This window comes from Musa acuminata, chromosome BXJ2-1 (assembly GCF_036884655.1).
Source record: "Musa acuminata AAA Group cultivar baxijiao chromosome BXJ2-1, Cavendish_Baxijiao_AAA, whole genome shotgun sequence".
Lineage (NCBI taxonomy): Eukaryota > Viridiplantae > Streptophyta > Magnoliopsida > Zingiberales > Musaceae > Musa > Musa acuminata.
Genome location: NC_088338.1, coordinates 28,187,449 through 28,213,555, shown reverse-complemented (window position 1 = coordinate 28,213,555; position 26,107 = coordinate 28,187,449). Strand labels below are relative to the sequence as shown.

The window sequence follows — 26,107 nt, the reverse complement described above, 5'->3', positions numbered from 1 at the left end:
TTCATATGAAACAGGGCTCCCAACACAGAGTTACCTCTGATTTGGTAACATAAGGTCAAAATCACAATCTCTGGTTTGCAGACTTTATAGGATCGGATTCAACAGACGATAGGGTGAGCAATTGAACTCCAAAATTTTCAAACTATATGTCAAAAGAGAGAATATCAAGTCTAGTTTCAAATAAAATCAGTTTGGTACAAATCAGAATTTTCAACAGGGAGTTATAGGCGTTTTAGTATCGAAAGGTCAGAAATCTTGAACTCTGTTTTACAGCGTCTATAGGCTCTTTTGAAACAAATTTTTGGGTAAGTATTCGGTGTCCAAAATCTACAAAATCGGTGTCAAAAGAAAGACATACGAGTCTAATTTCAAACAAAAATAGTTCCTGCCTGAATTCTCATTCTGTACTAAAACTTAGGGCTGAAACAGTGCTTAGGGGTCAGTTTACCGAAAACTTTCAGAATCCATAGTTCTATGTCCAAAGAGAAACATATCAGTTTCTAAATAAAAATCTTCCAATTTATTTTGAATCAACATAAAAACAGAGTCAAATACTGCTGTAGGATGGGGTTAGAACACTTGCCTTTGCAAATTTTGACCCGAAGTAACAAGATTAAAGCAAAAACCCTAAAAGCCCCAATTTTCTTTCTCTTCTTCCTCTTCTTCTTCTTCTTCTTCTTCTTCTTCTTTCTTTCTTTCTTTCCCTGATCACCCACGAGCTGCCTCCTCTGCTTCCTTAACAACGAAGGCAGAGAGGCTTAAGCGGTGGAATTTGTCATTTGGTGCATTTTGCAGTTTAGTCCTTGTTTTTATCATATTCACGATTAGGTCCTTAGGGTTTACATATAGGTCCTCAGATTCTTTTTTCTTTTTTTTTTTGAACAGATCTCCCAAATCTTACAAATAGGTTACCTCTAATTCATACTCTATTTCTTTTGTCAATTAAAATAGATGCTTACATTATCACCAAAAATTTATACGAACATTCGGAAATGAGGGGTGTTACACTCTCCCCCCCTTAAAAGAAAAATTTAGTCCTCTAAATTTATCGTACCTCTATTTGATGAAAAGACGAGGATACACCTTTTTCATTTCCTCTTCTAGCTCCCAAGTTGTCTCTTCTCGAGAATGATGTCTCCAATTTACTTGAACCAGTGGGATGACCCGATTCCTTAGGACTTTTTCTTTCTTATCAATAATCTGAATAGGCTCTTCCATATAGGATAAATCTTTATCGATCTCCACCAGCTCATACTTAATGATGTGAGAAGGGTCATACATATACTTTCTAATTATCGAGACATGAAATATATCATGGACATGGCTCAATGCTGGTGGCAAGGCAATCCTGTAAGCGACAGAACCAACCCTCTCAAGAACCTCAAAAGGTCCAATAAATCTTAGGCTTAATTTTCCTTTCTTCCCAAACCTCATAATGCCTTTGGAAGGGGAGACTTTTAAGAATACAAAATCTTCGATTTCAAACTCAATATCTCGTCTTCTATTGTCAGCATAACTCTTTTGACGACTCTGAGCAGTTTTTAACCTTTTCCTTATTACTTGAATTTTCTCGGTAGTTTCTTGTACCTTGTCCGGTGCTAACAACTTTCTGTCCCCAACTTCCTCCCAACATATAGGTGTTATGCACTTTCGCCCATATAAAGCTTCATAAGGAGCCATCTGAATACTTGAATGATAACTATTGTTATACGTGAACTCAACAAGTGAAATATCCTTATCCCATTCACCTTTCCAATCCATAACATAGGCTCTAAGCAAATCCTCAAGTGTTTGAATTGTTCTTTCTGACTGACCATCAGTCTGAGGATGATATGCAGTACTAAACTTGACTTTAGTGCCCATCGACTCCTGCAATTTTCTCCAGAATCTAGAGAGAAATCTGGAGTCTCTATCAGAGATAATCTCCTTTGGAATACCATGAAGTCTTACTACTTCATTAACATATAAATCTGCAAGTCTATCAAGTGAATAAGTCATATTAATCGGTAGGAAATGCGCAGATTTTGTTAACCTATCAATGATAACCCAAATAGCATCATGCTTCCTCGAGGTTCTGGGTAGTCCTGAAACAAAATCCATAGTAATACATTCCCATTTCCATTCAGGAATAACTAAAGGTTGCAACAACCCTCCAGGTCTTTGGTGTTCTTCTTTGATTTGCTGACAAGTCAAACATTTAGAAACATACATTGCAATTTCTTTCTTCATGCCTTTCCACCAATAATGACTTCGAAGATCTCTATACATCTTAGTGCTCCCAGGGTGTAGGGTGTACTTTGAAGTATGACTTTCAGTTAGGATTTGATTCTTGATAACTAGTTCATTTGGTACACATACTCTCTCCCCAAATCTCAATAGGCCATCCTTTGAAATTTGAAATTGTGGCTTCAATCCCTTTTCTACTTCACTCCTCAAGTAGATTAAATGTGGATCTCGTAATTGTCCTTCCTTAATTTGTTGCATAAGATCAGACTGCACTTGAATGGAGGCCATCAGAATCATCGAGTCTTGCTCTTTCCTCAAAGCTTTCAAATCAAAATTTTCTTCTATTAGCTTCCATTGCTTTACGACCAGACTAGCCATAAAACTTGTAGATTTCCTACTAAGTGCATCAGCTACAACATTGGCCTTGCCTGGGTGATAACGGATGGCACAATCATAATCCTTCAGAAGTTCTATCCATCTTCGCTGCCTCATGTTCAACTCCTTCTGGGTGAAAATATATTTTAAACTCTTGTGATCAGTGAAAATTTCAAACTGTCGACCATACAAATAATGTCTCCAAATCTTTAGAGCAAAAATAATTGCTGCCAATTCCAAATCATGAGTTGGATAATTCAATTCATAACCTTTAAGTTGCCTAGAAGCATAAGCAATTACTCTCCCTTCCTGCATCAAAACACATCCTAGGCCCTTTCTTGAAGCATCAGTATAAACTACAAATCCCTCACTACCACTTGGAATAGTGAGAATAGGGGCACTAGTCAATCTTCTTTTTAACTCTTGAAAGCTTTGCTCACAATCATCACCCCATACAAATTTCATATTCTTCTTAGTGAGTTTGGTGAGAGGTTGAGCAATTCGAGAAAATCCCTCCACAAATCTCCTGTAATAACCTGCCATGCCCAAGAAACTTCTAACCTCTGTTACATTTGTTGGTACTTCCCATTCAACTACAGCTTCTATTTTCCTTGGATCAACAGATATGCCCTTCCCTGAAATCACATGGCCTAAGAAAGCAACTTCATTCAACCAAAATTCACATTTGCTGAACTTCGCATACAACTTCTTTTCTCTTAGTATGGACAACACATCTCTCAAGTGTTCCTCATGCTCCTGATTACTCTTTGAATACACCAATATGTCATCAATAAATACAATTACACAGATATCCAAGAGCGGTTGAAATATCCTATTCATTAGTTCCATAAAAGCTGCAGGGGCATTAGTCAAACCAAATGGCATCACCAAGAATTCATAATGACCATATCGAGTTCTGAAAGCTGTTTTTGAAATATCCTCCTCCTTGATCTTCAACTGATAGTAACCTGACCTCAGGTCAATCTTAGAGAATACTTGTGCACCCTGCAGTTGATCAAACAAATCATCAATTCTAGGTATGGGATACTTGTTTTTGATGGTCACCTGATTCAACTGTCTATAATCAATACAAAGCCTCAATGTTCCATCCTTCTTCTTCACTAATAGTACCGGAGCACCCCATGGGGATACACTGGGTCGTATGAAACCCTTATCTAATAATTCTTGTATTTGCTTCTTTAATTCTTCTAACTCAAGTGGTGCCATTCTGTAGGGAGGCTTAGATATTGGGGTTGTACTGGGGACTAGATCAATAGCAAATTCACCCTCTCTATCTAGAGGTAAACCAGGCAAGTCATCAGGAAATACATCAGGAAACTCTTTGACCACTGAAATTTCATCTAAGTGGGTTTCCTGATTTGAATGCTCCTTTACACACACCATATAACAAAAACAACCTTTTTGCATAAGATGATAAGCTTGAAGTGCGGATATTAAGCAAGGAGGCAAATTATGCTTAATGCCCTCAAAGAAAAATATAGGCTGATCTGGTATGCAGAAAGTAATTATTTTTTTGTAACAATCAATACTAGCGTGATGAGAAGATAACCAATCCATGCCAAGTATAATATCAAAACCCTGGATCTCTAGGAGAATCAAATCAGCAAGGAATTCGTGGTCTCCTATAGAGATCAAACAAGATGGGTAGACCAAGTTTGTTGCCAATGAATCTCCAACAGCAGTTGTTACATATAACATATAATCCAGGGGTTTAGGTGGAATATCCAAGTGACAAGCAAAGTATTTTGAAACAAATGATAAGTTGGAGCCGGGATCAAACAAAACTTTTGCATTTCTTTTAGAAACATGAAGAATACCTTCCACCACTGATTTAGAAGCTCTAGAATCTTGTTCAGTGATAGCGTACACTCTAGCATGGGCTGAGGGTCTAGGAGACAGTGGCTCTTTTTTCCTGTTCAGTGGGCAATCTCTTAATTGATGATCTAGCTTTCCACAACCAAAACATGCTCCAGTCACCCGAAAACACCGGCCTGTCTCATGATTTAATCCGCATTTTGCACATAACTGAGTCCTCCCCCATGGTTTCCTTTTCTCAAATCCAGATGTCTTAAACCTCTTGTTACTATCTTCATATTCATTTTCCCTCCTGCTTTTGCTAGTAAATTTGTCCCTTTGGTTCTTGCCAATGATTTCTTGAATTTCCTCCATGTCTCTTTCAATTTTCAAAGCTCTTTCTACCGTATCAGCATATGTTTGTAATTTTAAAGCTGACATTCGGCTTCTTATTGCCGGCCGTAATCCCCTTTCAAACCTTCTTGCCTTTCTAGATTCATCATCAGTCATATGTGTGGCAAACCTAGAGAGCTCAGTAAATTTAGATTCATACTTTGTAACCGTCATACTTCCCTGGATAAGATTCAAGAACTCCAATTCTTTTTGCTCTCTCATGCAATCTGAAAAATATTTGTCGTAAAACTTTTCTTGGAATAACTTCCATGTCATTGGCTCATGTTTGATTTCAGACATCCTCTTAATCATTCTCCACCAGTGTTCAGCTTCTCCTTCCAGCATAAAGGTGGCAAGAAAAACCTTTCGTTCATCAGAGTAACTTAAGGCATCAAATATTTTCTCTATCTGCATCATCCATCGTTCCGCCACCATTGGATCAGATTCACCACTGAAACTGGGAGGACTAAGCTTCTTAAACTGTCCAATTCCCAACCCCGTCCGGTTTGATGTCTCTATTCCATCATTACTTCCTTGTTGGACAGGTTGTTGTTGTTGTTGCATCACTTGTGCCATAGTCTCCAAAGTCCGCATAATACCACTCAATTGATCAGTAGTAGATGCAACAGGAGAACCAGATGATCTCGTCATCCTTGCTTCCTAAAACATCAAAAGAACATTTTCTTTGATCAATCTCTAAATGATAGTCAATAAACCTAAAAAAAAACATAATATTCTTAGTGATTCTCAAATCATGCTCTGATACCACCTCTATCACGACCCGACAAAATATCGACAATATTAAAAATTTTTTCCAACACAACTAACCCAGGATCCAAACACACATTTGAGGTCACTAAGAAAACATTCAGATCAAAAATTTCACTTCTATAATCTACCAATTCATAACCCTGTGCAATTCATAAACATAGCACACATCACTCGATAATTCATACAGTCTGAACTCGACTCATCAAAATAAAAACCACAATATAAATCCACAAGTGGGGAAATCTATGCAGTCACCAAAATCATCGATTTACCATAAGTTCATATCATTACACAAATTTAATTTAACATTCCAAAACCCTATACATGAGGGATCCTTTAACTTACACAAAATCCACAGGTTTAGATTCATAGTCACATTTCATTAGATGCAAGGTAGCTTATACACAACTACATATATGCTAACAAAAGTTCTGCCCAACGTCTTCTAAACTTTCCACTGCCTCAGCCCATTCTTAACATTTAAGCAAGCGATACGCTATCCTGAAAAATTTATCAACAAACGGGGTGAGCATAAAGAGCTCAGCAAGTGACTAACATATCCATATCAAAATAGTACAATTTCTAAAGAGATACAGTTTCAAAACACAAAGCTGAATATACGATTTCGTAGACATAACATCATTAGGAGCAGAATCACAATTGTCCTTTTAATCATACATATTTGGTTCCTGACAGATGGGGCATAGAGTAATTGGAGCATATCAGTAACAAAGGAAACATATTGGAGCTTATCAATGGCATATAAAATGTTCCAAAACACAACAACGACATATGGAACATTACGAAGCAAACTCAACAGTGAATGAAGCATTTCAGAGCATATCAAACTCATATGTCGTACAGAAGCTCAAACGTCGTCCTTGACGTTGCAATCATATCATATTTATCCAGAGCAGGAACAGAAATAACTCACCAAGACTCTGGATGTCATATCAAACATATAGAGGGTGTAGTGGGATCTCAGTCAGAATGTGATTCATCCATTTCTGAATGACCACCTGACAAAAGTCTCCCACGTCTGGGAGCTCCATCCACCCATGTCTAGGTGAAGTCAAAGGGGGCCGGCAGAGCATCGCAGGCTCTAAGCAATATCCCACATAGCGGGACCCCACATAGCGGGCAAATAAGCGCATACCAGAATATCCCACATAGCGGGACCCCACATAGCGGGCAAATCAGCGCATACCCTTTACCATTTCTGGCAAAGGTCTAGACAATCCCACACACCAGAGTACAAGAAGGCGGTTTCAACAAAATGCAGCATATAACGGAAGCACACGCGGAACAACCAAACGTACATGTGCCTTTTCAAAAACAATGTGATGCAAGGAACAAATCTCTCACAAAAGTATTCATTTTAGGGAAAGAATTGAAAGCAAGAGTGTACAGGGATTCCAAGCAATCATAACCAGCTCAATTCCAATAAGAAGGTTAGGCGAATTCAAGTATCCAAAGGAAATGGAACAGAATACGCGAAATCGACCAAAGCTCGATTTCGGACAGAATTCCAGTGGCCCACCAAACAAATATTTCAGAATAACAAATATGCTCCAATACCCATAAGAAGGCTATGGTTGAACCATATATCAGTCTATATTCGGATGGAACAGATTTCATATGAAACAGGGCTCCCAACACAGAGTTACCTCTGATTTGGTAACATAAGGTCAAAATCACAATCTCTGGTTTGCAGACTTTATAGGATCGGATTCAACAGACGATAGGGTGAGCAATTGAACTCCAAAATTTTCAAACTATATGTCAAAAGAGAGAATATCAAGTCTAGTTTCAAATAAAATCAGTTTGGTACAAATCAGAATTTTCAACAGGGAGTTATAGGCGTTTTAGTATCGAAAGGTCAGAAATCTTGAACTCTGTTTTACAGCGTCTATAGGCTCTTTTGAAACAAATTTTTGGGTAAGTATTCGGTGTCCAAAATCTACAAAATCGGTGTCAAAAGAAAGACATACGAGTCTAATTTCAAATAAAAATAGTTCCTGCCTGAATTCTCATTCTGTACTAAAACTTAGGGCTGAAACAGTGCTTAGGGGTCAGTTTACCGAAAACTTTCAGAATCCATAGTTCTATGTCCAAAGAGAAACATATCAGTTTCTAAATAAAAATCTTCCAATTTATTTTGAATCAACATAAAAACAGAGTCAAATACTGCTGTAGGATGGGGTTAGAACACTTGCCTTTGTAAATTTTGACCCGAAGTAACAAGATTAAAGCAAAAACCCTAAAAGCCCCAATTTTCTTTCTCTTCTTCCTCTTCTTCTTCTTCTTCTTCTTCTTCTTCTTCTTCTTTCTTTCTTTCTTTCTTTCCCTGATCACCCACGAGCTGCCTCCTCTGCTTCCTTAACAACGAAGGCAGAGAGGCTTAAGCGGTGGAATTTGTCATTTGGTGCATTTTGCAGTTTAGTCCTTGTTTTTATCATATTCACGATTAGGTCCTTAGGGTTTACATATAGGTCCTCAGATTCTTTTTTCTTTTTTTTTTTGAACAGATCTCCCAAATCTTACAAATAGGTTACCTCTAATTCATACTCTATTTCTTTTGTCAATTAAAATAGATGCTTACATTATCACCAAAAATTTATACGAACATTCGGAAATGAGGGGTGTTACATATGTGCACGTCGCAGCCGTCGCATCAACGTCCGGAGCCTCTTGCCCGTCACGAAACCGTCGGCGCTTTCTCGAACGGTTTCGAAATCCCTATTGCAACCTCTCTCCGAGCCCTAGCCCGACGACTGCGTATCGGTCACGGCAAGCACGTGCAGAAACCATCGGCACTTTCTAGAACGAACTCGGAATCGCTATTGCGACCCCAATCCGGAAATCTCTCTACGAGCCCCTCGAAACTGACTGCGTAGAGGTCATAGCAAATTTCCAGCCCCAAAACAATCGTCTCGGAGCTCTACGGGAGATGTTTCGTATCTCGGGATGCAAAAAGGAGTGCAACACGAGGACTTCCCAGGGGGTCACCCATCCTAGTACTACTCTGGCCCAAGCACGCTTAACTTCGGAGTTTTGATGGGATCCGGGGATTTAGTGCTGGCATTATCACACCCGTTTCGCGTGCCTCGTCCCTCGCCTATGTGCACATCGCAGCCGGCGCATCAACGTCCGGAGCCTCTTGCCCGTCACGATACCGTCGGTGCTTTCTCGAACGGTCTCGAAATCCCTATTGCAAGCTCTCTCCGAGCCCTAGCCCGACGATTGCGTATAGGTCACGGCAAGCGCGTGCAGAAACCATCGGCACTTTCTAGAACGAACTCGGAATCGCTATTGCGACCCCAATCCGGAAAGCTCTCTCCGAGCCCCTCGAAACTGACTGCGTAGCGGTCATAGCAAATTTCCAGCCCCAAAACAATCGTCTCGGAGCTCTACGGGAGATGTTTCGTATCTCGGGATGCAAAAAGGAGTGCAACACGAGGACTTCCCAGGGAAACACCCATCCTTGTACTACTCTGGCCCAAGCACGCTTAACTTCGGAGTTTTGATGGGATCCGGGGATTTAGTGCTGGCATTATCGCACCCGTTTCGCGTGCTTCGTCCCTCGCCTATGTGCACGTCGCAGCCGGCGCATCAACGTCCGGAGCCTCTTGCCCGTCACGAAAACGTCGGCGCTTTCTCGAACGGTTTCGAAATCCCTATTGCAAGCTCTCTCCGAGCCCTAGCCCGACGACTGCGTATCGGTCACGGCAAGCGCGTGCAGAAACCATCGGCACATTCTAGAACGAACTCGGAATCGCTATTGCGACCCCAATCCGGAAAGCTCTCTCCGAGCCCCTCGAAACTGACTGCGTAGCGGTCATAGCAAATTTCCAGCCCCAAAACAATCGTCTCGGAGCTCTACGGGAGATGTTTCGTATCCCGGGATGCAAAAAGGAGTGCAACATGAGGACTTCCCAAGGGGTCACCCATCCTTATACTACTCTGGCCCAAGCACGCTTAACTTCGGAGTTTTGATGGGATCCGGGGATTTAGTGCTGGCATTATCGCACCCGTTTCGCGTGCTTCGTCCCTCGCCTATGTGCACGTCGCAGCCGGTGCATCAACGTCCGGAGCCTCTTGCCCGTCACGAAACCATCGGCGCTTTCTCGAACGGTCTCGAAATCCCTATTGCAAGCTCTCTCCGAGCCCTAGCCCGACGACTGCGTATCGGTCACGGCAAGCGCGTGCAGAAACCATCGGCACTTTCTAGAACGAACTCGGAATCGCTATTGCGACCCCAATCCGGAAAGCTCTCTCCGAGCCCCTCGAAACTGACTACGTAGCGGTCATAGCAAATTTCCAGCCCCAAAACAATCGTCTCGGAGCTCTACGGGAGATGTTTCGTATCTCGGGATGCAAAAAGGAGTGCAACACGAGGACTTCCCAGGGGGTCACCCATCCTTGTACTACTCTGGCCCAAGCACGCTTAACTTCGGAGTTTTGATGGGATCCGGGGATTTAGTGCTGGCATTATCGCACCCGTTTCGCGTGCTTCGTCCCTCGCCTATGTGCACGTCGCAGCCGTCGCATCAACGTCCGGAGCCTCTTGCCCGTCACGAAACCGTCGGCGCTTTCTCGAACGGTTTCGAAATCCCTATTGCAACCTCTCTCCGAGCCCTAGCCCGACGACTGCGTATCGGTCACGGCAAGCGCGTGCAGAAACCATCGGCACTTTCTAGAACGAACTCGGAATCGCTATTGCGACCCCAATCCGGAAATCTCTCTCCGAGCCCCTCGAAACTGACTGCGTAGCGGTCATAGCAAATTTCCAGCCCCAAAACAATCGTCTCGGAGCTCTACGGGAAATGTTTCGAATCCCGGGATGCAAAAAGGAGTGCAACATGAGGACTTCCCAAGGGGTCTCCCATCCTTGTACTACTCTGGCCTAAGCACGCTTAACTTCGGAGTTTTGATGGGATCCACGGATTTAGTGCTGGCATTATCGCACCCGTTTCGCGTGCTTCATCCCTCGCCTATGTGCACGTCGCAGCCGGCGCATCAACGTCCGGAGCCTCTTGCCCGTCACGAAACCGTCGGCGCTTTCTCGAACGGTCTCGAAATACCTATTGCAAGCTCTCTCCGAGCCCTAGCCCGACGACTGCGTATCGGTCACGGCAAGCGCGTGCAGAAACCATCGGCACTTTCTAGAACGAACTCGGAATCGCTATTGCGACCCTAATCCGGAAAGCTCTCTCCGAGCCCCTCGATACTGACTGCGTAGCGGTCACAGCAAATTTCCAGCCCCAAAACAATCGTCTCGGAGCTCTACGGGAGATGTTTCGTATCTCGGGATGCAAAAAGGAGTGCAACACGAGGACTTCCCAGGAGGTCACCCATCCTAGTACTACTCTGGCCCAAGCACGCTTAACTTCGGAGTTTTGATGGGATCCGGGGATTTAGTGCTGGCATTATCGCACCCGTTTCGCGTGCTTCGTCCCTCGCCTATGTGCACGTCGCAGCCGGCGCATCAACGTCCGGAGACTCTTGCCCGTCACGAAACCGTCGGCGCTTTCTCGAACGGTCTCGAAATCCCTATTGCAAGCTCTCTCCGAGCCCTAGCCCGACGATTGCGTATCTGTCACGGCAAGCGCGTGCAGAAACCATCGGCACTTTCTAGAACGAACTCGGAATCGCTATTGCGACCCCAATCCGGAAAGCTCTCTCCGAGCCCCTCGATACTGACTGCGTAGCGGTCACAGCAAATTTCCAGCCCCAAAACAAACATCTCGGAGCTCTACGGGAGATGTTTCGTATCTCGGGATGCAAAAAGGAGTGCCACACGAGGACTTCCCAGGGGGTCACCCATCCTTGTACTACTCTGGCCCAAGCACGCTTAACTTCGGAGTTTTGATGGGATCCGGGGATTTAGTGCTGGCATTATCGCACCCGTTTCGCGTGCTTCGTCCCTCGCCTATGTGCACGTCGCAGCCGGCGCATCAACGTCCGGAGCCTCTTGCCCGTCACGAAACCGTCGGCGCTTTCTCGAACGGTCTCGAAATCCCTGTTGCAAGCTCTCTCCGAGCCCTAGCCCGACGACTGCGTATCGGTCACGGCAAGCGCGTGCAGAAACCATCGGCACTTTCTAGAACAAACTCGGAATCGCTATTGCGACCCCAATCCGGAAAGCTCTCTCTGAGCCCCTCGAAACTGACTTGGTAGCGGTCATAGCAAATTTCCAGCCCCAAAACAATCGTCTCGGAGCTCTACGGGAGATGTTTCGTATCCCGGGATGCAAAAAGGAGTGCAACACGAGGACTTCCCAAGGGGTCACCCATCCTTGTACTACTCTGGCCCAAGCACGCTTAACTTCGGAGTTTTGATGGGATCCGGGGATTTAGTTGTCACGCCCCAAAAAAATATATCCATGATATTAAAAATTTTTCATCATAACTAACCCAGGATCCAAACACACATTTGAGGTCACTAAGAAAACATTCAGATCAAAAATTTCACTTCTATAATCTACCAATTCATAACCCTGTGCAATTCATAAACATAGCACACATCACTCGATAATTCATACAATCTGAACTCGACTCATCAAAATAAAAACCACAATATAAATCCACAAGTGGGGAAATCCATGCAGTCACCACAATCATCGATTTACCATAAGTTCGTATCATTACACAAATTTAATTTAACATTCCAAAACCCTATACATGAGGGATCCTTTAACTTACACAAAATCCACAGGTTTAGATTCATAGTCACATTTCATTAGATGCAAGGTAGCTTATACACAACTACATATATGCTAACAAAAGTTCTGCCCAACGTCTTCTAAACTTTCCACTGCCTCAGCCCATTCTTAACATTAAAGCAAGCGATACGCTATCCTGAAAAATTTATCAACAAACGGGGTGAGCATAAAGAGCTCAGCAAGTGACTAACATATCCATATCAAAATAGTACAATTTCCAAAGAGATACAGTTTCAAAACACAAAGCAGAATATACGATTTTGTAGACATAAAATCATTAGGAGCAGAATCACAATTATCCTTTTAATCATACATATTTGGTTCCTGACAGATGGGGCATAGAGTAATTGGAGCATATCAGAAACAAGGGAAACATATCGGAGCTTATCAATGGCATATAAAATGTTCCAAAACACATCAACGACATATGGAACATTTCGAAGCAAAATCAACAATGAATGAAGCATTTCAGAGCATATCAAACTCATATGTCGTACAGAAGCTCAAACGTCGTCCTTGACGTTGCAATCATATCATACTTATCCAGAGCATGAACAGAAATAACTCACCAAAACTCTGGATGTCATATCAAACATATAGAGGGTGTAGTGGGATCACAGACAGAATGTGATTCATCCATTTCTGAATGACCACCAGACAGAAGTCTCCCACGTCTGGGAGCTCCATCCACCCACGTCTAGGTGAAGTCAGAGGGGGCCGGCAGAGCATCGCAGGCTCTATGCATAACTCCCTTTACCATTTCTGGCAAAGGTTCACATTATCCCACAACACCAGAATACAAGAGGGCAGTTTAAACAATAAGTAGCATAATACGGAAGCACACGCGGAACAACAAAACGTACATGTGCCTTTACGAGACAATACGATGCAAGCAACAATCTCTCACAAATGTATTCAGTTTTGGAATGAAAAGAAGGCAAGAGTATACAGGGATTCAAAGCATTCATACTGAGCTCAATTCAAAATAGGAAGGTTAGATGAATTCAATATCCAAAGGAATGAAACAGAATACGCGAAATCGACCAAGGCTCGATTTCGGACAGAATTCCAGTGGCACATCAAGCAAATATTTCGGAATATCAATTATGCTCCAATACCCATAAGAAGGCTATGGTTGAACCATATATCAATCTATATTCGGATGGAACAGATTTCATATGAAACAGGGCTCCCAACACAGAGTTACCTCTGATTTGGTAACATAAGGTCAAAATCACAATCACTGGTTTGCAGACTTTATAGGATCGGATTCAACAGACGATAGGGTGAGCAATTGAACTCCAAAATTTTCAAACTATATGTCAAAAGAGATAATTTCAAGTCTAGTTTCAATTAAAATCAGTTTGGTACAAATCAGAATTTTCAACAGGGAGTTATAGGCGTTTTAGTATTGAAGGGTCAGAAATCTTGAACTCTGTTTTACAGCGTCTATAGGCTCTTTTGAAACAAATTTTTGGGTAAGTATTCGGTGTCCGAAATCTACAAAATCAGTGTCAAAAGAAAGGCATACGAGTCTAATTTCAAACAAAAATAGTTCCTGCCTGAATTCTCTTTCTGTACTAAAACTTAGGGCTGAAACAGTGCTTAGGGGTCAGTTTACCGAAAACTTTCAGAATCCATAGTTCTATGTCCAAAGAGAAACATATCAGTTTCTAAATAAAAATCTTCCAATTTATTTTGAATCAACATAAAAACAGAGTCAAATACTTATGTAGGATGGGGTTAGAACACTTGCCTTTGCAAATTTTGACCCGAAGTAACAAGATTAAAGCAAAAACCCTAAAAGCCCCAAATTTTCTTTCTCTTCTCCTTCTTCTTCTTCTTCTTCTTCTTTTCTTTCCCTGATCATCCACGAGCTGCCTCCTCTGCTTCCTTAACAACGAAGGCAGAGAGGCTAAAGCGGTGGAATTTGTCATTTGGTGCATTTTGCAGTTTAGTCCTCGTTTTTATCATATTCACGATTAGGTCCTTAGGGTTTACATATAGGTCCTCAGATTCTTCCTTTTTTTTTTTTTTTTTTTTTTGAACAGATCTCCCAAATCTTACAAATAGGTTACCTCTAATTCATACTCTATTTCTTTTGTCAATTAAAATAGATGCTTACATTATCACCAAAAATTTATACGAACATTCGGAAATGAGGGGTGTTACATTAGTGCTGGCATTATCGCACCCGTTTCGCGTGCTTCGTCCCTCGCCTATGTGCACGTCGCAGCCGGCGCATCAACGTCCGGAGCTTCTTGCCCGTCAAGAAACCGTCGGCGCTTTCTCGAACGGTCTCGAAATCCCTATTGCAAGCTCTCTCCGAGCCCTAGCCCGACGACTGCGTATCGGTCACGGCAAGCACGTGCAGAAACCATCGGCACTTTCTAGAACGAACTCGGAATCACTATTGCGACCCCAATCCGGAAAGCTCTATCCGAGCCCCTCGAAACTGACTGCGTAGCGGTCATAGCAAATTTCCAGCCCCAAAACAATCGTCTCGGAGCTCTACGGGAGATGTTTCGTATCTCGGGATGCAAAAAGGAGTGCAACACGAGGCCTTCCCAGGAGGTCACCCATCCTAGTACTACTCTGGCCCAAGCACGCTTAACTTCGGAGTTTTGATGGGATCCGGGGATTTAGTGCTGGCATTATCGCACCCGTTTCGCGTGCTTCGTCCCTCGCCTATGTGCACGTCGCAGCCGGCGCATCAACGTCCGGAGACTCTTGCCCGTCACGAAACCGTCGGCGCTTTCTCGAACGGTCTCGAAATCCCTATTGCAAGCTCTCTCCGAGCCCTAGCCCGACGACTGCGTATCTGTCACGGCAAGCGCGTGCAGAAACCATCGGCACTTTCTAGAACGAACTCGGAATCGCTATTGCGACCCCAATCCGGAAAGCTCTCTTCGAGCCCCTCGATACTGACTGCGTAGCGGTCACAGCAAATTTCCAGCCCCAAAACAATCGTCTCGGAGCTCTACGGGAGATGTTTCGTATCTCGGGATGCAAAAAGGAGTGCAACACGAGGACTTCCCAGGGGGTCACCCATCCTTGTACTACTCTGGCCCAAGCACGCTTAACTTCGGAGTTTTGATGGGATCCGGGGATTTAGTGCTGGCATTATCGCACCCGTTTCGCGTGCTTCGTCCCTCGCCTATGTGCACGTCGTAGCCGGTGCATCAACGTCCGGAGCCACTTGCCCGTCACGAAACCGTCGGCGCTTTCTCGAACGGTCTCGAAATCCCTATTGCAAGCTCTCTCCGAGCCCTAGCCCGACGACTACGTATCGGTCACGGCAAGCACGTGCAGAAACCATCGGCACTTTCTAGAACGAACTCGGAATCGCTATTGCGACCCCAATCCGGAAAGCTCTCTCCGAGCCCCTCGAAACTGACTGCGTAGCGGTCATAGCAAATTTCCAACCCCAAAACAATCGTCTCGGAGCTCTACGGGAGATGTTTCGTATCTCGGGATGCAAAAAGGAGTGCAACACGAGGACTTCCCAGGGGGTCACCCATCCTTGTACTACTCTGGCCCAAGCACGCTTAACTTCGGAGTTTTGATGGGATCCGGGGATTTAGTGCTGGCATTATCGCACCCGTTTCGCGTGCTTCGTCCCTCGCCTATGTGCACGTCGCAGCCGGCGCATCAACGTCCGGAGCCTCTTGCCCGTCACGAAACCGTCGGCGCTTTCTCGAACGGTTTCGAAATCCCTATTGCAAGCTCTCTCCGAGCCCTAGCCCGACGATTGCGTATCGGTCACGGCAAGCGCGTGCAGAAACTATCGGCACTTTCTAGAACGAACTCGGAATCGCTATTGCGACCCCAATCCGGAAAGCTCTCTCTGAGCCCCTCGAAACTGACTGCGTAGCGGTCATAGCAAATTTCCAGCCCCAAAACAATCGTCTCGGAGCTCTACGGGAGATGTTTCGTATCCCGGGATGCAAAAAGGAGTGCAACACGAGGACTTCCCAAGGGGTCACCCATCCTTGTACTACTCTGGCCCAAGCACGCTTAACTTCGGAGTTTTGATTCGATCCGGGGATTTAGTGCTGGCATTATCGCACCCGTTTCGCGTGCTTCGTCCCTCGCCTATGTGCACGTCGCAGCCGGCGCATCAACGTCCGGAGACTCTTGCCCGTCACGAAACCGTCGGCGCTTTGTCGAACGGTTTCGAAATCCCTATTGCAAGCTCTCTCCGAGCCCTAGCCCGACGACTGCGTATCGGTCACGGCAAGCGCGTGCAGAAACCATCGGCACTTTCTAGAACGAACTCGGAATCGCTATTGCGACCCCAATCCGGAAAGCTCTCTCCGAGCCCCTCGAAACTGACTGCGTAGCGGTCATAGCAAATTTCCAGCCCCAAAACAATCGTCTCAGAGCTCTACGGGAGATGTTTCGTATCTCGGGATGCAAAAAGGAGTGCAACACGAGGACTTCCCAGGGGGTCACCGATCCTTGTACTACTCTGGCCCAAGCACGCTTAACTTCGGAGTTTTGATGGGATCCGGGGATTTAGTGCTGGCATTATCGCACCCGTTTCGCGTGCTTCGTCCCTCGCCTATGTGCACGTCGCAGCCGGCGCATCAACGTCCGGAGCCTCTTGCCCGTCACGAAACCGTCGGCGCTTTCTCGAACGGTTTTGAAATCCATATTGCAAGCTCTCTCCGAGCCCTAGCCCGACGACTGCGTATCGGTCACGGCAAGCGCGTGCAGAAACCATCGGCACTTTCTAGAACGAACTCGGAATCGCTATTGCGACCCCAATCCGTAAAGCTCTCTCCGAGCCCCTCGATACTGACTGCGTAGCGGTCACAGCAAATTTCCAGCCCCAAAACAATTGTCTCGGAGCTCTACGGGAGTTGTTTCGTATCTCGGGATGCAAAAAGGAGTGCAACATGAGGACTTCCCAGGGGGTCACCCATCCTAGTACTACTCTGGCCCAAGCACGCTTAACTTCGGAGATTTGATGGGATCCGGGGATTTAGTGCTGGCATTATCGCACCCGTTTCGCGTGCTTCGTCCCTCGCCTATGTGCACGTCGCAGCCGGCGCATCAACGTCCGGAGCCTCTTGCCCGTCACGAAACCGTCGGCGCTTTCTCGAACGGTCTCGAAATCCTTATTGCAAGCTCTCTCCGAGCCCTAGCCCGACGAATGCGTATCGGTCACGGCAAGCGCGTGCAGAAACCATCAGCACTTTCTAGAACGAACTCGGAATCGCTATTGCGACCCCAATCCGGAAAGCTATCTCCGAGCCCCTCGAAACTGACTGCGTAGCGGTAACAGCAAATTTCCAGCCCCAAAACAATCGTCTCGGAGCTCTACGGGAGATGTTTCGTATCCCGGGATGCAAAAAGGAGTGCAACACGAGGACTTCCCAGGGGGTCACCCATCCTAGTACTACTCTGGCCCAAGCACGCTTAACTTCGGAGTTTTGATGGGATCCGGGGATTTAGTGCTGGCATTATCGCACCCGTTTCGCGTGCTTCGTCCCTCGCCTATGTGCACGTCGCAGCCGGCGCATCAACGTCCGGAGCCTCTTGCCCGTCACGAAACCGTCGGCGCTTTCTCGAACGGTTTCGAAATCCCTATTGCAAGCTCTCTCCGAGCCCTAGCCCGACGACTGCGTATCGGTCACGGCAAGCGCGTGTAGAAACCATCGGCACTTTCTAGAACAAACTCGGAATCGCTATTGCGACCCCAATCCGGAAAGCTCTCTCTGAGCCCCTCGAAACTGACTTGGTAGCGGTCATAGCAAATTTCCAGCCCCAAAACAATCGTCTCGGAGATCTACGGGAGATGTTTCGTATCCCGGGATGCAAAAAGGAGTGCAACACGAGGACTTCCCAAGGGGTCACCCATCCTTGTACTACTCTGGCCCAAGCACGCTTAACTTTGGAGTTTTGATGGGATCCGGGGATTTAGTGCTGGCATTATCGCACCCGTTTCGCGTGCTTCGTCCCTCGCCTATGTGCACGTCGCAGCCGGCGCATCAACGTCCGGAGCCTCTTGCCCGTCACGAAACCATCGGCGCTTTCTCGAACGGTCTCGAAATCCCTATTGCAAGCTCTCTCCGAGCCCTATCCCGACGACTGCGTATCGGTCATGGCAAGCGCGTGCAGAAACCATCTTCACTTTCTAGAACGAACTCGGAATCGCTATTGCGACCCCAATCCGGAAAGCTCTCTCTGAGCCCCTCGAAACTGACTGCGTAGCGGTCATAGCAAATTTCCAGCCCCAAAACAATCGTCTCGGAGCTCTACGGGAGATGTTTCGTATCCCGGGATGCAAAAAGGAGTGCAACACGAGGACTTCCCAAGGGGTCACCCATCCTTGTACTACTCTGGCCCAAGCACGCTTAACTTCGGAGTTTTGATTCGATCCGGGGATTTAGTGCTGGCATTATCGCACCAGTTTCGCGTGCTTCGTCCCTCGCCTATGTGCACGTCGCAGCCGGCGCATCAACGTCCGGAGACTCTTGCCCGTCACGAAACCGTCGGCGCTTTGTCGAACGGTTTCGAAATCCCTATTGCAAGCTCTCTCCGAGCCCGAGCCCGACGACTGCGTATCGGTCACGGCAAGCGCGTGCAGAAACCATCGGCACTTTCTAGAACGAACTCGGAATCGCTATAGCGACCCCAATCCGGAAAGCTCTCTCCGAGCCCCTCGAAACTGACTGCGTAGTGGTCATAGCAAATTTCCAGCCCCAAAACAATCGTCTCGGAGCTCTACGGGAGATGTTTCGTATCTCGGGATGCAAAAAGGAGTGCAACACGAGGACTTCCCAGGGGGTCACCGATCCTTGTACTACTCTGGCCCAAGCACGCTTAACTTCGGAGTTTTGATGGGATCCGGGGATTTAGTGCTGGCATTATCGCACCCGTTTCGCGTGCTTCGTCCCTCGCCTATGTGCACGTCGCAGCCGGCGCATCAACGTCCGGAGCCTCTTGCCCGTCACGAAACCGTCGGCGCTTTCTCGAACGGGTTTGAAATCCCTATTGCAAGCTCTCTCCGAGCCCTAGCCCGACGACTGCGTATCGGTCACGGCAAGCGCATGCAGAAACCATCGGCACTTTCTAGAACGAACTCGGAATCGCTATTGCGACCCCAATCCGTAAAGCTCTCTCCGAGCCCCTCGATACTGACTGCGTAGCGGTCACAGCAAATTTCCAGCCCCAAAACAATCGTCTCGGAGCTCTACGGGAGTTGTTTCGTATCTCGGGATGCAAAAAGGAGTGCAACACGAGCACTTCCCAGGGGGTCACCCATCCTAGTACTACTCTGGCCCAAGCACGCTTAACTTCGGAGATTTGATGGGATCCGGGGATTTAGTGCTGGCATTATCGCACCCGTTTCGCGTGCTTCGTCCCTCGCCTATGTGCACGTCGCAGCCGGCGCATCAACGTCCGGAGCCTCTTGCCCGTCACGAAACCGTCGGCGCTTTCTCGAACGGTCTGGAAATCCTTATTGCAAGCTCTCTCCGAGCCCTAGCCCGACGAATGCGTATCGGTCACGGCAAGCGCGTGCAGAAACCATCAGCACTTTCTAGAACGAACTCGGAATCGCTATTGCGACCCCAATCCGGAAAGCTATCTCCGAGCCCCACGAAACTGACTGCGTAGCGGTAACAGCAAATTTCCAGCCCCAAAACAATCGTCTCGGAGCTCTACGGGAGATGTTTCGTATCCCGGGATGCAAAAAGGAGTGCAACACGAGGACTTCCCAGGGGGTCACCCATCCTAGTACTACTCTGGCCCAAGCACGCTTAACTTCGGAGTTTTGATGGGATCCGGGGATTTAGTGCTGGCATTATAGCACCCGTTTCGCGTGCTTCGTCCCTCGCCTATGTGCACGTCGCAGCCGGCGCATCAACGTCCGGAGCCTCTTGCCCGTCACGAAACCGTCGGCGCTTTCTCGAACGGTCTCGAAATCCCTATTGCAAGCTCTCTCCGAGCCCTAGCCCGACGACTGCGTATCGGTCACGGCAAGCGCGTGCAGAAACCATCGGCACTTTCTAGAACAAACTCGGAATCGCTATTGCGACCCCAATCCGGAAAGCTCTCTCTGAGCCCCTCGAAACTGACTTGGTAGCGGTCATAGCAAATTTCCAGCCCCAAAACAATCGTCTCGGAGATCTACGGTAGATGTTTCATATCCCGGGATGCAAAAAGGAGTGCAACACGAGGACTTCCCAAGGGGTCACCCATCCTTGTACTACTCTGGCCCAAGCACGCTTAACTTCGGAGTTTTGATGGGATCCGGGGATTTAGTGCTGGCATTATCGCACCCATTTCGCGTGCTTCGTCCCTCGCCTATGTGCACGTCGCAGCCGGCGCATCAACGTCCGGAGCCTCTTGCCCGTCACGAAACCGTCGGCGCTTTCTCGAATGGTCTCGAAATCCCTATTGCAAGCTCTCTCCGAGCCCTATCCCGACGACTGCGTATCGGTCACGGCAAGCGCGTGCAGAAACCATCTTCACTTTCTAGAACGAACTCGGAATCGCTATTGCGACCCCAATCCGGAAAGCTCTCTCCGAGCCCCTCGATACTGACTGCGTAGCGGTCACAGCAAATTTCCAGCCCCAAAACAATCGTCTCGGAACTCTACGGGAGATGTTTCGTATCTCGGGATGCAAAAAGGAGTGCAACACGAGGACTTCCCAGGGGGTCACCCATCCTAGTACTACTCTGGCCCAAGCACGCTTAACTTCGGAGTTTTGATGGGATCCGGGGATTTAGTGCTGGCATTATCGCACCCGTTTCGCGTGCTTCGTCCCTCGCCTATGTGCACGTCGCAGCCGGCGCATCAACGTCCGGAGCCTCTTGCCCGTCACGAAACCGTCGGCGCTTTCTCGAACGGTCTCGAAATCCCTATTGCAAGCTCTCTCCGAGCCCTAGCCCGACGACTGCGTATCGGTCACGGCAAGCGCGTGCAGAAACCATCGGCACTTTCTAGAACGAACTCAGAATCGCTATTGCAACCCCAATCCGGAAAGCTCTCTCCGAGCCCCTCGAAACTGACTGCGTAGCGGTCAAAGCAAATTTCCAGCCCCAAAACAATCGTCTCGGAGCTCTACGGGAGATGTTTCGTATCTCGGGATGCAAAAAGGAGTGCAACACGAGGACTTCCCAGGGGGTCACCCATCCTTGTACTACTCTGGCCCAAGCACGCTTAACTTCGGAGTTTTGATGGGATCCTGGGATTTAGTGCTGGCATTATCGCACCCGTTTCGCGTGCTTCGTCCCTCGCCTATGTGCACGTCGCAGCCGGCGCATCAACGTCCGGAGCCTCTTGCCCGTCACGAAACCGTCGGCGCTTTCTCGAACGGTTTCGAAATCCCTATTGCAAGCTCTCTCCGAGCCCTAGCCCGACGACTGCGTATCGGTCAAGGCAAGCGCGTGCAGAAACCATCGGCACTTTCTAGAACGAACTCGGAATCGCTATTGCGACCCCAATCCGGAAAGCTCTCTCTGAGCCCCTCGAAACTGACTGCGTAGCGGTCATAGCAAATTTCCAGCCCCAAAACAATCGTCTCGGAGCTCTACGGGAGATGTTTCGTATCCCGGGATGCAAAAAGGAGTGCAACACGAGGACTTCCCAAGGGGTCACCCATCCTAGTACTACTCTGGCCCAAGCACGCTTAACTTCGGAGTTTTGATGGGATCCGGGGATTTAGTGCTGGCATTATCGCACCCGTTTCGCGTGCTTCGTCCCTCGCCTATGTGCACGTCGCAGCCGGCGCATCAACGTCCGGAGCCTCTTGCCCGTCACGAAACCGTCGGCGCTTTCTCGAACGGTCTCGAAATCCCTATTGCAAGCTCTCTCCGAGCCCTAGCCCGACGACTGCGTATCGGTCACGGCAAGCACGTGCAGAAACCATCGGCACTTTCTAGAACGAACTCGGAATCGCTATTGCGACCCCAATCCGGAAAGCTCTCTCCGAGCCCCTTGAAACTGACTGCGTAGCGGTCATAGCAAATTTCCAGCCCCAAAACAATCGTCTCGGAGCTCTACGAGAGATGTTTCGTATCTCGGGATGCAAAAAGGAGTGCAACACGAGGACTTCCCAGGGGGTCACCCATCCTTGTACTACTCTGGCACAAGCACGCTTAACTTCGGAGTTTTGATGGGATCCGGGGATTTAGTGCTGGCATTATCGCACCCGTTTCGCGTGCTTCGTCCCTCGCCTATGTGCACGTCGCAGCCGGCGCATCAACGTCCGGAGCCTCTTGCCCGTCACGAAACCGTCGGCGCTTTCTCGAACGGTTTCGAAATCCCTATTGCAAGCTCTCTCCGAGCCCTAGCCCGACGACTGCGTATCGGTCACGGCATTCGCGTGCAGAAACCATCGGCACTTTCTAGAACGAACTCGGAATCGCTATTGCGACCCCAATCCGGAAAGCTCTCTCTGAGCCCCTCGAAACTGACTGCGTAGCGGTCATAGCAAATTTCCAGCCCCAAAACAATCGTCTCGGAGCTCTACGGGAGATGTTTCGTATCCCGGGATGCAAAAAGGAGTGCAACACGAGGACTTCCCAAGGGGTCACCCATCCTTGTACTACTCTGGCCCAAGCACGCTTAACTTCGGAGTTTTGATGAGATCCGGGGATTTAGTGCTGGCATTATCGCACCCGTTTCGCGTGCTTCGTCCCTCGCCTACGTGCACGTCGCAGCCAGCGCATCAACGTCCGGAGCCTCTTGCCCGTCACGAAACCGTCGGCGCTTTCTCGAACGGTTTCGAAATCCCTATTGCAAGCTCTCTCCGAGCCCTAGCCCGACGACTGCGTATCGGTCACGGCAAGCGCGTGCAGAAACCATCGGCACTTTCTAGAACGAACTCGGAATCGCTATTGCGACCCCAATCCGGAAAGCTCTCTCCGAGCCCCTCGATACTGACAGCGTAGCGGTCACAGCAAATTTCCAGCCCCAAAACAATCGTCTCGGAGCTCTACGGGAGATGTTTCGTATCTTGGGATGCAAAAAGGAGTGCAACACGAGGACTTCCCAGGGGGTCACCCATCCTAGTACTACTCTGGCCCAAGCACGCTTAACTTCGGAGTTTTGATGGGATCCGGGGATTTAGTGCTGGCATTATCGCACCCGTTTCGCGTGCTTCGTCCCTCGCCTATGTGCACGTCGCAGCCGGCGCATCAACGTCCGGAGCCTCTTGCCCGTCACGAAACCGTCGGCGCTTTCTCGAACGGTTTCGAAATCCCTATTGCAAGCTCTCTCCGAGCCCTAGCCCGACGACTGCGTATCGGTCAAGGCAAGCGCGTGCAGAAACCATCGGCACTTTCTAGAACGAACTCGGAATCGCTATTGCGACCCCAATCCGGAAAGCTCTCTCTGAGCCCCTCGAAACTGACTGCGTAGCGGTCATAGCAAATTTCCAGCCCCAAAACAATCGTCTCGGAGCTCTACGGGAGATGTTTCGTATCCCGGGATGCAAAAAGGAGTGCAACACGAGGACTTCCCAAGGGGTCACTGTAATATCCTCGCTTTTGAAAATTATTAATAAAGATTTATTTATAAATCAGAGGACCTATATGTAAATATGGAAGTTTCAAGGACTAAACTGTTAAGTTGTAAAAAGAAGAAAATAAAGAAAACCGAAAATTCGGTTTTATCCCACCGCCTCCCACTCTCTCTCTGTTTCTTTGAGAAACAGAGAGAAGCGGTGGGGCGTGGGGAGGAAGAAGAGGCTGTGGCCGCGGCTGAGGCTGCGACTGCAGCAGTGCAGCTGGGAAAGAAGAGGAGGAAAGGAAGAAGAAGAGAAAGGAAACGGGAAGAAGAAGAGAAAGGAAAAGGGAAGAAGAAGAGAAAGGAAAAGGGAAGAAGAGAGGAAGAGGAGAAGGAGAGGCAGCTGTGGCAGTGGCAGCTGCAGCTGGAAGAGAAGGAGAGGAAATAGAGCAGGGGAGAAAGAAAGAGGCTGCGGCTGTGGTGGCTGCGGCCATGGTTGCGACTGCGACTGCGGCAGTTGCAGTTGGGAAAGAAAAGAGAGAAAAGGGGGAAAAAGGGGCTGCGGACGGGATTGCGGCCGCAGCGGCAGCGACTGCGTATGCAGCAGTTATGTCTGCGAGAGAAGGGAGGAAGGAAGGTAGTGCGGTGGAAGGGGCTGCGATTGTGGCAGCGGCAGCGGCGGCGGCTGTGGCAGCTGCGTTTGGGAAAGAAAAAGAAGGAATGAGAGTAAGAGAGAGCAGGTGACTGTGCCTCGATGTTCGACACGTGGTGTAGTTGTGAAGAAAGGGAGAAAACGGGAGCACAAAACGAAACAGAGAGAGGACACGGGGGAAAAGTAGAAGGATTTGGGCTGGCACCTTCTTTGGATCTTCGGATCGAAATCTTTGAAAGGCAAGTTTCCCACTTGTTTCGATCCTTTCTATTGCAAGTTTCCTGTTCGTTTCTCCTATAATTGCTCTGATATGTCTTATTGCAAGTTTCCTGATCTTTTCTCACTGCCAATTTTATCTCCACATTTGCTTTGAATATGTGGAACTTTGAATTATTCTAGCCTTGCATTTGTTATATCTCCTGTTTAGACGTAACGATTCGAATCTGTGCAACTTCTGAGATTCTGACCTTTTGATACCGAGCTGCTTATAAGTCTTTGTGGAAACTCTGATTTGTTCAAAACTGATTTCATTGGAAACTAGACTCGTAGACCTTTCTTTGATATATGGATTGAAAGATTTGGAATCCAAACACCTGCCCAGTTATCTGTTGAATCTGACATTATGAATTCTACCAACAGAGATTTTGTTCTACGACACTTGCTTACCAAATTATTTGTAACTCTCTCTGTTGGACAGTTTAATTCATATGAAGCCTGTCTTATCTGAAAGTATAATCCAATGATTATTTCTGAGTAAATTGGAGCACGATTGATAGTTTGAATCATTTGTTCAATGTGCCTTCTGTATTCTGCCAGAAATCGAGCTTTGGTCGATTTCTCATATTCTGGTTTCATTCCTTTGGAAATTGATATCCTTTAGCTTTCTCATTCAATTGAGCTTTATATTACTGCTTTGAATTCTTGTATGCTCTTGTCCTTAAAATTATTGCATTCTTGAAAACTGTTGTGTAACGTTTATGCTATATCGTATTGACTCATATAGGCACATGTATATCCTATTGTTCCGCATTTGCTTTCGATATGTGCCTATTCCAGTTTCATTCCTTTGGATATTGAATTCATCTAACCTTCCTATTTTGAATTGAGCTCAGTATGAATGCTTTGAATCCCTGTATACTCTTGCCTTCATTTCATTCCAAAACTGAATACATTTGTGAGAGATTGTTGCTTGCATCGTATTGTCTCGTAAAGGCACATGTACGTATTGTTGTTCCGCGTGTGCTTCCGTATTATGCTACTTATTGTTTAATCTGCCCTCTTGTATTCTGGTGTTGTGGGATAATGTGAACCTTTGCCAGAAATGGTAAAGGGAGTTATGCATAGAGCCTGCGATGCTCTGCCGGCCCCCTCTGACTTCACCTAGACGTGGGTGGATGGAGCTCCCAGACGTGGGAGACTTCTGTCTGGTGGTCATTCAGAAATGGATGAATCACATTCTGTCTGCGATCCCACTACACCCTCTATATGTTTGATATGACATCCAGAGTTTTGGTGAGTTATTTCTGTTCCTGCTCTGGATAAGTATGATATGATTGCAACGTCAAGGACGACGTTTGAGCTTCTGTACGACATATGAGTTTGATATGCTCTGAAATGCTTCATTCATTGTTGATTTTGCTTCGAAATGTTCCATATGTCGTTGATGTGTTTGGGAACATTTTATAT

General features: G+C 47.1%; 18 non-coding genes and 8 pseudogenes across 18 annotated transcripts; all 26 read right to left on the bottom strand.

Moving 5' to 3' along the window:
* Nucleotides 1–8,556: 8,556 nt before the first annotated feature.
* On the bottom strand, nucleotides 8,557–8,675 carry LOC135599699 (5S ribosomal RNA). Its single transcript, XR_010482044.1, has one exon. It is a non-coding gene; the product is annotated as a 5S ribosomal RNA (ribosomal RNA).
* Nucleotides 8,676–9,025: 350 nt separating this feature from the next.
* LOC135602408 (5S ribosomal RNA) lies at nucleotides 9,026–9,144 on the bottom strand (annotated as a pseudogene).
* Nucleotides 9,145–9,494: 350 nt separating this feature from the next.
* On the bottom strand, nucleotides 9,495–9,613 carry LOC135602551 (5S ribosomal RNA; annotated as a pseudogene).
* Nucleotides 9,614–9,963: 350 nt separating this feature from the next.
* On the bottom strand, nucleotides 9,964–10,082 carry LOC135600217 (5S ribosomal RNA). The gene has a single exon (XR_010482544.1). It is a non-coding gene; the product is annotated as a 5S ribosomal RNA (ribosomal RNA).
* A 350-nt stretch (nucleotides 10,083–10,432) lies between these two features.
* On the bottom strand, nucleotides 10,433–10,551 carry LOC135604302 (5S ribosomal RNA; annotated as a pseudogene).
* Nucleotides 10,552–10,901: 350 nt separating this feature from the next.
* LOC135602531 (5S ribosomal RNA) lies at nucleotides 10,902–11,020 on the bottom strand. Its single transcript, XR_010483993.1, has one exon. It is a non-coding gene; the product is annotated as a 5S ribosomal RNA (ribosomal RNA).
* A 350-nt stretch (nucleotides 11,021–11,370) lies between these two features.
* LOC135601097 (5S ribosomal RNA) lies at nucleotides 11,371–11,489 on the bottom strand. The gene has a single exon (XR_010483401.1). It is a non-coding gene; the product is annotated as a 5S ribosomal RNA (ribosomal RNA).
* A 3,361-nt stretch (nucleotides 11,490–14,850) lies between these two features.
* Nucleotides 14,851–14,969, bottom strand: LOC135599525 (5S ribosomal RNA). Its single transcript, XR_010481896.1, has one exon. It is a non-coding gene; the product is annotated as a 5S ribosomal RNA (ribosomal RNA).
* Nucleotides 14,970–15,319: 350 nt separating this feature from the next.
* On the bottom strand, nucleotides 15,320–15,438 carry LOC135600216 (5S ribosomal RNA). The gene has a single exon (XR_010482543.1). It is a non-coding gene; the product is annotated as a 5S ribosomal RNA (ribosomal RNA).
* Nucleotides 15,439–15,788: 350 nt separating this feature from the next.
* LOC135600215 (5S ribosomal RNA) lies at nucleotides 15,789–15,907 on the bottom strand. Its single transcript, XR_010482542.1, has one exon. It is a non-coding gene; the product is annotated as a 5S ribosomal RNA (ribosomal RNA).
* A 350-nt stretch (nucleotides 15,908–16,257) lies between these two features.
* Nucleotides 16,258–16,376, bottom strand: LOC135602630 (5S ribosomal RNA; annotated as a pseudogene).
* Nucleotides 16,377–16,726: 350 nt separating this feature from the next.
* LOC135601956 (5S ribosomal RNA) lies at nucleotides 16,727–16,845 on the bottom strand (annotated as a pseudogene).
* Nucleotides 16,846–17,195: 350 nt separating this feature from the next.
* LOC135600720 (5S ribosomal RNA) lies at nucleotides 17,196–17,314 on the bottom strand. Its single transcript, XR_010483035.1, has one exon. It is a non-coding gene; the product is annotated as a 5S ribosomal RNA (ribosomal RNA).
* Nucleotides 17,315–17,664: 350 nt separating this feature from the next.
* On the bottom strand, nucleotides 17,665–17,783 carry LOC135603602 (5S ribosomal RNA). Its single transcript, XR_010484130.1, has one exon. It is a non-coding gene; the product is annotated as a 5S ribosomal RNA (ribosomal RNA).
* Nucleotides 17,784–18,133: 350 nt separating this feature from the next.
* LOC135601077 (5S ribosomal RNA) lies at nucleotides 18,134–18,252 on the bottom strand. Its single transcript, XR_010483382.1, has one exon. It is a non-coding gene; the product is annotated as a 5S ribosomal RNA (ribosomal RNA).
* A 350-nt stretch (nucleotides 18,253–18,602) lies between these two features.
* On the bottom strand, nucleotides 18,603–18,721 carry LOC135603329 (5S ribosomal RNA; annotated as a pseudogene).
* Nucleotides 18,722–19,071: 350 nt separating this feature from the next.
* LOC135601955 (5S ribosomal RNA) lies at nucleotides 19,072–19,190 on the bottom strand (annotated as a pseudogene).
* A 350-nt stretch (nucleotides 19,191–19,540) lies between these two features.
* LOC135599983 (5S ribosomal RNA) lies at nucleotides 19,541–19,659 on the bottom strand. Its single transcript, XR_010482320.1, has one exon. It is a non-coding gene; the product is annotated as a 5S ribosomal RNA (ribosomal RNA).
* Nucleotides 19,660–20,009: 350 nt separating this feature from the next.
* Nucleotides 20,010–20,128, bottom strand: LOC135600032 (5S ribosomal RNA). Its single transcript, XR_010482366.1, has one exon. It is a non-coding gene; the product is annotated as a 5S ribosomal RNA (ribosomal RNA).
* A 350-nt stretch (nucleotides 20,129–20,478) lies between these two features.
* Nucleotides 20,479–20,597, bottom strand: LOC135600386 (5S ribosomal RNA). The gene has a single exon (XR_010482709.1). It is a non-coding gene; the product is annotated as a 5S ribosomal RNA (ribosomal RNA).
* A 350-nt stretch (nucleotides 20,598–20,947) lies between these two features.
* Nucleotides 20,948–21,066, bottom strand: LOC135603590 (5S ribosomal RNA). The gene has a single exon (XR_010484129.1). It is a non-coding gene; the product is annotated as a 5S ribosomal RNA (ribosomal RNA).
* Nucleotides 21,067–21,416: 350 nt separating this feature from the next.
* On the bottom strand, nucleotides 21,417–21,535 carry LOC135601218 (5S ribosomal RNA). Its single transcript, XR_010483518.1, has one exon. It is a non-coding gene; the product is annotated as a 5S ribosomal RNA (ribosomal RNA).
* Nucleotides 21,536–21,885: 350 nt separating this feature from the next.
* LOC135599555 (5S ribosomal RNA) lies at nucleotides 21,886–22,004 on the bottom strand. Its single transcript, XR_010481909.1, has one exon. It is a non-coding gene; the product is annotated as a 5S ribosomal RNA (ribosomal RNA).
* A 350-nt stretch (nucleotides 22,005–22,354) lies between these two features.
* LOC135601631 (5S ribosomal RNA) lies at nucleotides 22,355–22,473 on the bottom strand (annotated as a pseudogene).
* Nucleotides 22,474–22,823: 350 nt separating this feature from the next.
* LOC135600785 (5S ribosomal RNA) lies at nucleotides 22,824–22,942 on the bottom strand. The gene has a single exon (XR_010483099.1). It is a non-coding gene; the product is annotated as a 5S ribosomal RNA (ribosomal RNA).
* Nucleotides 22,943–23,292: 350 nt separating this feature from the next.
* LOC135603579 (5S ribosomal RNA) lies at nucleotides 23,293–23,411 on the bottom strand. The gene has a single exon (XR_010484128.1). It is a non-coding gene; the product is annotated as a 5S ribosomal RNA (ribosomal RNA).
* Between the last annotated feature and the right edge of the window lie 2,696 nt (nucleotides 23,412–26,107).